This window comes from Sinocyclocheilus grahami, unplaced genomic scaffold (assembly GCF_001515645.1).
Source record: "Sinocyclocheilus grahami isolate Dianchi unplaced genomic scaffold, SAMN03320097.WGS_v1.1 scaffold48.1, whole genome shotgun sequence".
NCBI classification, from domain to species: Eukaryota; Metazoa; Chordata; class Actinopteri; order Cypriniformes; family Cyprinidae; genus Sinocyclocheilus; species Sinocyclocheilus grahami.
In genome coordinates this window covers 2193037-2205100 of record NW_015505227.1, presented here as the reverse complement: position 1 = coordinate 2205100, position 12064 = coordinate 2193037, and the positions used below count along the sequence as shown (strand labels likewise).

The 12064-nt window shown below is 38.6% G+C and overlaps 1 pseudogene; it reads left to right on the top strand.

The window, feature by feature from the left end:
- Positions 1-8584: 8584 nt before the first annotated feature.
- LOC107582880 (rap guanine nucleotide exchange factor-like 1) overlaps positions 8585-12064 on the top strand; it is a 41146-nt pseudogene continuing 37666 nt past the window's right edge.

The window sequence follows — 12064 nt, the reverse complement described above, 5'->3', positions numbered from 1 at the left end:
ATATACGGAGTGTTGAATTTGTCGCCTGGCCTATAATAGCATATTACCATATTAATGTACAGTTTATGATGCTTTTGTGAAATCATTCAAGTAATCACTGTTTAGAGTCATATTATTGCTAATGTTTTGCATTACATTTACCTTTTACTTAATACATTTTAATGAAACATTTAGCTTCTTATATATATATATATATATACACATATATTTACATTTTTACAAGACATTTTGTTTACTACAAAATTCACATAATTCTGTTTGTGTTATTTCAGAGGTTATTCTTAGATGTGGAAAGCAGTAACAAAAGAATGAGAAAGAACGAACCAGTGTGTTTAAACCTTTGACTTGTGCTGTACATGAAGTTATCAACTTGAAAAGCTTTGTCTTCACTGGAAGACTATAAATAGTCTCAGCTCAGAGTAACCCATGGCCTTGACCAGAGTCACATATATTTACATTTTTACAAGACATTTTGTTTACTACAAAATTCACATAATTCTGTTTGTGTTATTTCAGAGGTTATTCTAAGATGTGGAAAGCAGTAACAAAAGAATGAGAAAGAACGAACCAGTGTGTTTAAACCTTTGACTTGTGCTATACATGTACATGAAGTTATCAACTTGAAAAGCTTTGTCTTCACTGGAAGACTATAAATAGTCTCAGCTCAGAGTAACCCATGGCCTTGACCAGAGTGTGAAACTCACTTCTGAGTGCTTCTGTATTCACACTCGGCTTCGTTAGGCCATCCGCTGCCTCACCAAACCAATCTCACTTGCAAAGTGACTCAGTTTGGTGCACCAATTATACTATAAATGATCAAATTAACAAGTGTGGGTCCTACTGCTGGAAACAATGGCTGCTGCATTCATCTTCTTGACTACAGCCTACCAAAAAAAACACCCTCTTCTGCCTCTTGACTCATCATAATCTGATTATTATGCACAACACTTGAAAGGAACGGTGAAACTGCTCATAGTCTCACTGACCTACTTATAGAAGTATTAAGTCTAGTGCATTCACTCTTTTGTGAAGCACGTTGGGCAGAGCATACCTAAACCATTGTTTACAGGTTCATGTTACAAAACGTGAATTGGTGAGTAACAGTCCTGTGTCACTGCTGAAAGGGTGAAACAGGAAGTTGAGGGTTTTGTATTATTAGATTTCTTATTTCAATCTTAGCTTCTCAGGGCGCATGTATGAATAAAACTTGCTAAGGCAATCATAGCCTAACTATTTTTAGGCTATGTTTTAAACTGATGAACTTAAATATTTAAGTTCTTAAGCTATACTGAATGGTACCTCAAATTGTGTGGCTTGTTGAGGAAAAATGCTCTAGCATGATTTTTACTCCGCAGATAATAAAAAAAGCTAGAAAATCCTACATTTGTATTGAAGGAAGGATCCGACACACAAAAAGTCTTTTCACACTTGAAATAGTTCACCCTGGGTTTCATTCTAAACCCTGGATGAAACACACTCCTGGGTTATTTTGTTTCACATTTCACACTATTCATACTTTATAGGGTTTACAATTAGTCTTGGGTATTTATAATCTGAAATTTCACACTGTACATTCCTAAACCCTGGTTAATGTTCTTATTTGCATATTTGCAGTGTCAGTGTCATTGATTGGATGAACGCAGCACGCGTCCTGCTTACGTAAAAGGCTCTAGCATTGCCCATACTCATATTATTTTGCTGACTGTACTGTTTTCTTACTATAAAGGTAAGAATGTATGGAAGGTGGACGAGGCCAAAAGTCTTTAAATGGACCGTGTGAAATCTGACCATGTCAGTGCAGACTATTTGTCTGCATTAATACAACAACAACATGCACAGCAGCCAATGAAGTTACTGTATTTGAGATTATATTTGCGCATGTGATGCGATGGTACATTGGTATATACCACATCAGATGTCATGTTTATTCATGAAGGTTGTCATAATGGTACACTTGTATGCATGTATGCAAACATCAGACATTATGTCAGTCTTATGATTTGTCATGTCCTTTTTAGTCGTTTAGTTCAACGTTCTTTCTCAGGTAGAAAAGTCTTAATTCTCATTCTTAACACAGTAAAACCGTTCGTCTTTACACGTACTAAAGAAACGTGGTGAAAACTGATGCCTTAACAGGGTCAGTATGTGCGTGTCTACACATACAAAAGAAACGCATCCAAATTTGCCAAGTTAATACAGACAAACAGTGTGTGTTGACACGGTCAAATTTCACGCGTTCCATTTAAAGACTTTTGGCCCCATCTGCCTTCCATAAGAAAGAAACGGTCTGTTCCTCAATTCAATTGACACCCTTTTCCGTCACCATTTGACTATTTTCCCCTCAAACACGTTTCCGTGACTGTCCGACACACGTGAATATGAGGCATACAATTGAGTGTCTGTTGCTAAGCGTCTAGCCATAACATTCTAGCACCGCATCGTTTCACACTGCACAAGTTTGTCCTGCTTCTGAGCAGGGTTTCATATCCCTGGCCCTGGGCAAAAAAGCGGTGCTAACCCTGCTTCTAAATAACAAGTGTGAAACGTCCCTCTACCCTGGGCTAAAAGCGGCTTTAGAATGACGATAGGGTTAAGCGTTGTGTGAAAAGCCATATAGAGACCAACATATTAAAGAGACTTTGCAGTTTTTTTTACTTTGAGCAGTAACCACCGGAACACCCTAAATATCACCTTAGCAACCACTTAGCAACACCTTGCAATCATTTAGCACAGGAAACCACAATCCACATTTTCGAACAATCTAAAAATCAAGATTTATACTATTAAAGTTGTTTTTTTAGTCCTCTCCTCTTGTTTATTTAGCCATTCGAACTCTTTCACTGACAGCAACCCACATGCATAAAGCAAGCCCTCTTCCCTCTTCTCCAGCAGACCTCGTCTCTCTTCATCTGTTATGTATGGAAACTCTCTTATTCTGTCTCTCTGGAGCAGCAGTGACTTGCACAGACTAGCTAAATGTGGGCCTCTGGTTCTGAAGAGTCCCTTTTTAATTTTTTTCTTTTTTCTTTTGGCTAGACAATAAGCCTTGATATATTTCCAGTAAGACTGATGCAGTGTTTACAAACAGCACATGAAGGATGCTGATCACGTGGCTGAATGTGTTTGTACGCTGCATCTGAGTTCACTGAAATGTGACTGGATTTATGGCTTCAGGCAGATGACCTGCACAAACCTGACACACGTCACCGATTCTTTTAGAGTCACAAGCCCAAACTCATTCCAAGATGTCATGCAGTAAACACTATGTAGGATGGGCCTCATTTGCTTAAAGATTCTTATTCTTTTTCTGATCAACATCCAGTTTCTTTTTGTTTTTGTTCTGATTATAAACGAATAGAAGAAACAAAATGTATCATGATTTCAGCAAAAGTGACCCTAAACCGAACCCAAACTTTGGATCCAAAAAGACTGAAGAACCCAGAAAAAGCTCTAAAAGTTACATTTACTGCCCTAAATTTGACACCCATTTAAAACTCATGAAGTCTGCACAATTAGCAAACCTTCTTTAAAAGCTTTTGTCACCAATGCATTTTTAATGCTTTAAGTTGGCAGTCTCTGCATATTTAACAGTATCTCTTTTCTCATCCTTTGTTATGTATTAGAGATGCACATCGGCGAGGTGGGGCCTCCCCGTCTGCGTCTTTGTGGAGTGACAGTAACCAAACAAAGCCCCCTGTCTCTCAGGGTGATGTCATTTTGGGTCCCCATCCCCCAGCATGGGTCAGGAGTGTGTGTTTATGTGGGTGTCATTAAACTTTCGCATGATTCATGGGATCTGTTTGGAAGCATCCATGCATTGAGACAAAATTTGTGTCTGTATAATGAGAAGAGTGTGTGTGTGTCACGCTCAAGTAAAGATGCTCACGCATACAAACTCATCAAAAGTGACTCAGATGTCTGAGACCCATATACGCTGTCATTTCTTTTGATTGATTTTCTCTCTTTTCTTTTCCTCACTTTCTATGTTCATGATGTATTTTTCTCACATTCTCTTCACAGCTGAGAGCAGCACTGAGGTGTGATATCACAGCCAAGGAAATTGCTTTAACCTGCATGCATCCCTAGGTGAATGCAAGAGAGAGTGTGTCTAATGTGCCGTTGTTCTCTGCAATTGTTGTGTAAGAAAAAAAGAGGCTCACTTATTCTTTCTAGTCTTTTCTGTCTCTTTGTATATTAAAACGATATACAAAGATAAAACCCATTATTATTAGTGCTGGGAACTTGATAAGCATTTAAAAAAATACTAGACTCAAATGATTTCATGAAGTTCGGTTCCAGTAACGGTTCATGTACATGCAATTGTCCACCAATGTGGATGAAACATTAAAATACTCAAAAGTGTTTCCTGCATTACTGATTAGCAAATAACATACAGTGCGATTAGTAAAGTCTGATACGCAAGTGAATCATTTTTATGAGCCGTTTCTATTAGTGAATCAAACACATGCAGCGTGATAAACACACACACACACATCCAGTTTTCTTGCAAATGACTCGCTAGTTCATTCTAGTGAATCGAAAACATACAGCACGATAATTGAGCAAATTACTCTTTTGAGAGGGTTCTTTTTGGTACATCATGCACATACAACATGACCAGTAAATTCTGATTTTCACACAAATGTTTTTTCCGCCTGTTCTTTTTAGTGTATCAAATGACATACAGTGTGACCAGTGAAGTCCAATTTCCAAACAATTGACTCTTATGATCCCCGCATTTGACAACAGAATTGCATTTCTATTTTCCAGATATTTCTTGCTCAAATTCAATGGAATCGTTAAGATTTCTATCTAGCTCTTAATGAAAGTCACCTATCTGGTGTCAGGTCTTACACATTAAAGGGGTCATAAGATGCTACATGCACTTTTACAAGTTGTTTGAACTGAAATGTGTGTTGGCAGTGTGTGTACACAACCACCCTATAATGATAAAAATCCACCCAGTGTTTTTTTTTAAATCTGGTTAAATGTTTTCCCCTTTCTCAAATCAAGCCGATCTCAGATGCCTGTCTGTGTGACGTCACACAGACAGGCTCCTCCCACGATAGTTTGATTGACAGTAGCGTTTCAGCACAGACTGGACTGGCGTCTTACCTTAGACCCGCCCTGAGTGAGCTTTCATCAGTCCGCCATTGTTTCACCGCCGGAGCAGATGTAGACAAGAATGACTCCTAACAAGCGATTGAGGTGTTCTGTTGTTGGATGTAATAATGAACAGCAGTCTTCATTTACTCCCAACATCTGAGCTGCTGAAGACGCAGTGGATTACATTGCTTCTGAAGGGAATGCACCCTCGATCTACATTAATGCGTCTATGTTCTCGCGAATCATTCGTGATCCAGCCTCATCTACAGAAGAAGTGAGTATAATGTTTTGTAATGAATCTTTGCAAATCGCCTTTCCTAATAATGTGCTAATTAGCAAGTTTCACAATGAATGCAGCTAAAGTAAACAGTCTCTCTGAGAGCAGCTCGGAAGAGAGGGGCGGGGTCAGCAGAGCTCATTAACATTTAAAGGAAAATGCTACAAAAACGGCTTGATCTGAAAAGAGCTGTTTTTGACAGGGTAAAAAAGGTGTTTTTTACACTACCATTGAGAAATTTTAACCAAACTATGTTACAGACTTTTCATTAAGACCCTAAAGAATCATATCGACTTGTGGAAAATGGGCATCCTATGACCCCTTTAAGACATGCAGCATAATCTAGTGACACTTTCCAAATGACGCCGAGCTAAATGATGCTTTAAGCCTGAGGATCACAGTGAAAGTAATTTCATAAAAGTATGTTTTGAAAATGTTCTTCTGGGGTCACATTACCATCTTAATCTGCCAGACCAACTAGAGGGTGTCTGCATTGACGTAAGACAAACTGCTTTCCTCCTTATGATGTTTTTGAATGTGTATGGGTATCAGGGCTGAGAAGGGGGCTTTCTGTATCATAGTGCTTGAAAGTGGGTCTGTTTAATGAGTTAAAGATAATCTCCTTATGGCATAAATAGTCCACACACACGACTGATCCTGTACTCTAGAGGGGTAAAGCATTCATCTGAGCTTCTGTTTGTGCATGTGTGTGTATAAAAGAGTGAGTGTGTGTCCACATGAGAGGGTTCTGTCTGGATTTGAATTGGTTCCCAGTCTAGTCTAATGTGTGTGAATGTTGGACCTGATTGATCTATTGTTTATTGTGAAAATAAAAGGCTGAGTGTCTCGGTATTCTGACTAAGGACATTAACGTTTTGTTGTGTTTGTCTGTACAATACATTACAGGCTCTTTTTCACAATGCAGAATGACAACATAGTGAGCTTGTGCACTAGTGCTTGTGTGTTTGCGTTGTGTATGATAACGCATGGCATAAGGATGGCGTTGTGACAGCATGGAGGGGTGGGGGATGTATTTAATGAGTCATCGCAGATGTGAGCTCTGTTCTACTCACTCCAGGGCAAGTGCGTTATGCTGCTGAGGTCATCCATCATCTGTGTGTGTGGGTGGGTGGGTGGGTTTATGTATCCACAAGGACTGGTGGGCTTCACTGCCAGGCAAATATATTAGAGAGTCATGTTCATTACAAAGACAAATATGCTTATGGAATTACCATGGTAATGACTTTGTTTGCTTTTGTGGAAATGCTGCTTTGTTTTTGTTGGATTTCACTGAATTTCTCCAAATCTGTTCTGATGAAAAATAAACATATAAATCTGGGATGGCCTGAGGATGAATAAATATTCAGCAAAATTTCATCTGTCGGTGAACTATTCCTTTGATACCATCCCGAGATTACTGCTGTACAAGATAACTAACAAAATATTTTGTTTTATGCAATATTTTATTTGTTTTGTGAGTTGTATTACAGAAAGTCAGGTCATACTGTTACAATAGTTTCTTTATGTGTTTTATGAACCACATATACCTCATTAATTAAAAAAAAAAAAACTAATCTATTAAGCCGATTAACCACATTTGGTTTATTTTCCCACTGTTCTGTATTCAATTAAGTGCCCAGCATAGTGTGGTCACCGGATCCCATATTTACCCCTCATAGTTGTCTTGGGATACTGTTTCCTGACAGACGTTTCATGTAGGCCTGCTAATTGAAACTTAATACTGATAATGAAGTTGCTTACCCTACTGGCTCACAACCATAAGACACTTGTACCTTGACCAGGCCTGAGGTCTGATGGTGTCTGTGTGTGTCTCTTAATAAGTGTCTTAAAGGAACTTAAATGCAGTGTGTTCATGAAGTGGCTGTGGAGGAGATAACTCCTTTTTGTGCTTTCCAGCTATGCCATTTGAAACCATACAGCTGGCCAACTGTAGACCTAAAGGAGAGCAAGACACATGCCAACTGTAATTGATACAGAACTTTAGTCTCAGGTTCTTCCTTAATGAATTGTGATGCTTTAGAAATGAGTTTGTTTTATGTTTTAAAAGATAGACATAAGGTCTAAAACATATTTCTTTTTTTACTTTTTTAAATGTGACTTATTATTTGTATTATTTTTATTTCCACTATTTCTAAAACATAGCGCTAATGCAAATGCACAAAAAAATGCTCTTTGTCATTCCTTACAAAATACACTTTTAAAAATAAATAAATATATGGTTTTGACCACATATAGAAGAACTGTTTCGGATTTCCCAAAGAACCTTTCAGTGAATAGTTCTAAAAAAAATATATATTTTTTTTCTTAGTGTGAAGACCAATTTAATAATCGAAATGACCTTTTCCACTATAAAGCAACTTTTGTGCAATGGAAAGGTTCAGTGGGTGTTAAAAGTTCTTAATGGAACCACAGATGCCAATAAAATAACCATATTTTAAATACCATAGTTTATGTTTTCATTAGCTTATAGGTTCAGCAGGTACAGTGGGCATTCTTTGTACTTAATATTAATTTAAACTGTTTAGGGGTAAGTAGTAGCTTTTTATGCTCTTTGTCATTCCTTACAAAATACACTTTTAAAAATAAATAAATATATGGTTTTGACCACATATAGAAGAACTGTTTCGGATTTCCCAAAGAACCTTTCAGTGAATAGTTCTAAAAAATATATATATTTTTTTTCTTAGTGTGAAGACCAATTTAATAATCGAAATGACCTTTTCCACTATAAAGAAACTTTTGTGCAATGGAAAGGTTCAGTGGGTGTTAAAAGTTCTTAATGGAACCACAGATGCCAATAAAATAACCATATTTTAAATACCATAGTTTATGTTTTCATTAGCTTATAGGTTCAGCAGGTACAGTGGGCATTCTTTGTACTTAATATTAATTTAAACTGTTTAGGGGTAAGTAGTAGCTTTTTAACTAATGTAAACTGTTGCATATAAATATTGCAATATTATATCTAAGTTTGAGACACATAGCACAAATAAAGTGATGTATAAGTGGTATTGTTAAGAGATAGGCTACCGATTGCCAGCAATAAAGTGAATAGTTGAACAATTCTTCAATATTCCGATACTAATGTCACATTTTGACCCGGATGATTAAAACAAATGGAAAAGCGTATTCAAATGCTCAGTCTGTGGCGCACATGTGGGTTTTTCGGCGTTAGTATATGAGCTTGTGACTGCAATTGCTGCGATTCAATGCAACTGAGCAATATCTCTTGACACCACCAATAACACACGCACTCAGCTGCAGAGAAGGCGGGTGGAGAGAGAGAGAGAGAGAGAGGGAGAGAGAGAGAGAGAGAGAGAGAGGGAGAGAGAGGGAGAGGGTGTGTGTAGCCTATACTGAATGTGAGAGCGACGGAGCTCAGTATTTGTGCGGACTCGTGGCGCAGAGACACTCGGTACCGTGAGAGAAAAATAAATAGGGATAGCCTACCACTGGACCGGTCAGGGATCTATAGACACGAAATCCTCATCAGCATCGAGTCTCGCGTCTCGTCTGCGACAGCAGCCCGTTACCTTCGATAGACGATTCACTTACATGCTCCAGCATCTTGGCAGAGACTGATTTATATATGTAGGCTATATGCATGATTAAGATACACCTGCTGCTATTTTAATCTTGTGTGTCTAATTATTCGTCAAAGTAACTCATCGATCAAGGCTTCGCTGACAGTGGCAATGGTAGTAGTACACATATAGCCTTCTTCTCGAGCTGGAGGACTGCAGTGGAGGACGGGTTTCCCTGGGATACGTTTGGATTTTTTTCTTCTTAGCGTAGTAAGGACTCGATCAGCATCCACTTGTGTAACGTGAACACTGAACATGGCCGTATTTGATTCTTGACACCTTAACGCAACGGAGAAGAATTTCTTCAGGCAATTTCCAATCCGAGTTGGGATCCAGCATTATCCAGCTATGTCCATACGGTCATCATCAGTGTTCATTATTGAGTAGTAATTAGGATCAACCCAGGGCCTTCTTGCGATTTCTGTCATCAAAATGCCTGCTGGAATGAAGCCTCTTGAAAAATTCTTAAAGAAGCAGACCAATGCACTCACTCGGGCGGGTGGATTTGGGGAGAAGGCCACCGGCACCGGGGCATCCAGGCGACGGGCCAGCCTGTCCCGTGTGGTGCCGTTCTTTAGGGAGACGTCTCCCGAAAGCGGCCCGGCGAGGGAGGTGTTCAGCCCGGAGACCGAAGAAGCGCCGTGCTGGCCTTCCGCCACTGCGGACATCAGGAGTCCGTCGCTGTCCAGCGATGAGCAGAGCTCAGAGGCGAGTCTGGACACGAACTGGACCCCGCTTCCCGCAGACACTCCAGACAATCTAGCGCTGGCGCTGCTGGATAGTGTGGCAGGAAAGCGGTACGCCAGCTGCACAGGTGAGACGAGTCCATCTTCCCACGTTCATGCTCCACTGACAGATTTCTTGGTGGATCTTTGAAGATCAGCTCTTTCGTTGTAGAATACTGTAACATCGTTTCAGTGCGTTGCTATGGTGACCGTTTACGGCGCACGGTGGTAGTAGTGGGTTACAATAATAATCGTTTTCGCAAGGTTTGTCGCGATTATCAGCTGATCGCTATTTTTTGGCGATAACCGCTATTGTTTTGCACTTTAAATTCACTTTCTCTTTAATATTCACTCAGATTTTTAGCCGTTATCGTTTGCACGAATGTGACGAATTTAGCGCAGACATTAATTACAACTGCATAAAATTTCAATAGTAGGCTAATAATCAGTATTATGTTGATATAATGTAGTCCAAGCTGAAGTTGGATTAAAGTGGACCGAAAATATTTCAAACATTTGTAAACGTTTTAAAATGTTTAGTATCAGCGCCATATTTGTTTATGAATATTTAAAGGAGACGCACATTTTATTGTATGACTCCAAGTATGTGTGAATAAATTACTTTTTCGTAAGTGTTCGTATGTTTACAAAGAAAGTGACATAAACAATTACATGGTGAATCGCTGTTATTTTGAATGAAAATGTATCGCCAGATCGCGATAATGCTAGGTCTGCTAATGAATTACTCCATAACTTTTATACAAGATTTTTTAATTGTTGGCCGTATTGCCACTTATCGTAGTTTTTTGTCTTTTTATGTCATGCCACAAAATGTTTTTAAGATGGCATATTATGTTAAAAACAATTTAACTTCATAATATCACTATAAAAAAAGGACAAAGCATTTTACTTTGGGAATGTGGTGTATCTTGGAGTAAATTATTATGTTCAACAAGAAAAAAATTGCAGGGCATTAATTTTATTTAAATTTTAATTGATTCAATTGTGAAAAGTGGGTGTGTGTCGAATCAGAATGGAACCACAGCTGCGTTTTCAGAAACCTGGGCTGTGTAAACGGAGTCACACTTGACAACTAGTTGTCTGTTACATTATATAATGCAGTAACACTTCTGCAATTTACTTTAGTCACTATCCCATATGGTAGTTAGTCACTGCTATTACAAAAATAATTAGTTCATACAGACAGTATTTGGGCCATATGAACAACACAATTTGAGTTTCACACCAAACATTAACTATGTGATTGTAGGCATAATCTTTACATCCATAAAGTCATTTTTATGCCATAACATATTAATTCAGTTAAACAAAGTTGATGTTTTTTTTTTTAAACTGAAGAAATTTCATTTCATACCCTCTTTATTTCACCGAAATGTGGCATGACAATATTCCACTGTGTTCTAGAAAGGCAGAGTCAAGGCTAGTCGTAAAACGTGAGTTTCATTGAGCACTCACAACATTTAAAAGGTCACATCAAAAGGTCACAAGTAATGTCATAAAACAAAATGCTTTCACATTTGTCAAAAACAGATCCAATCACTAAATGAAGAACTGACTGCATGAGGAATAACTTGGCTATGGGAAAGCGAAAAAAATATTAAATGTTTCCATGGTGCTTTCCTTTGTGTCTTTCCTCAAATTGGTGTTATGGATGTTTCATTAACCGTCAAGCTGTTACCACCCACACCTGACACCACATACAGCACTGAGCACCTGTATGCAGAAAACACCAGGAACTAATCAATTCCTGTACCAAGTGAGGGGATTTCTATTGTAGTCTCAGACAAAGGACGTTTTACAGGGAAATGACAAACTGTGATGTGTAGTGATGGGAATGGGGTGTCTTTAACAAGTGCATACATGTTACATGTTCCTGTAAGATCCAGGACTTTTATGCCAAGAAGAACGGCTCTCCCACACATTCATTGAGCATGGCAGTGATGCTTTGCAGCCATAGTGCAGCAGTTCGCACCGCACATGTGCATTAGAGTGTTTTTGTGAAGTAACCATGGAAACTGGAGGGGTTTCGACAGTATGCCAGTGCGTAAAGAGAGAATTATGCTTGATGTAAAATCGATGACCAGATGGACCATTTGCCTTGGTTCAATGCGTTATTAGGATATACGATTACTGTAAAAATGTCCCGTAAATGATCATAAGGTAAATGATGATGACGAATAGGTTAGTTGTTTTATTTTTTATTTGGACTGTTCAACCTGTGTGAATAGTAGAAAGGTGAGGAAAAGTTTTGCGCACATCAAGCTGAATTGAGGTAGACTTTATGTGTAATAAAGCAAAAGCTAAAAACCCATGGCGTTGCAGGATATGAA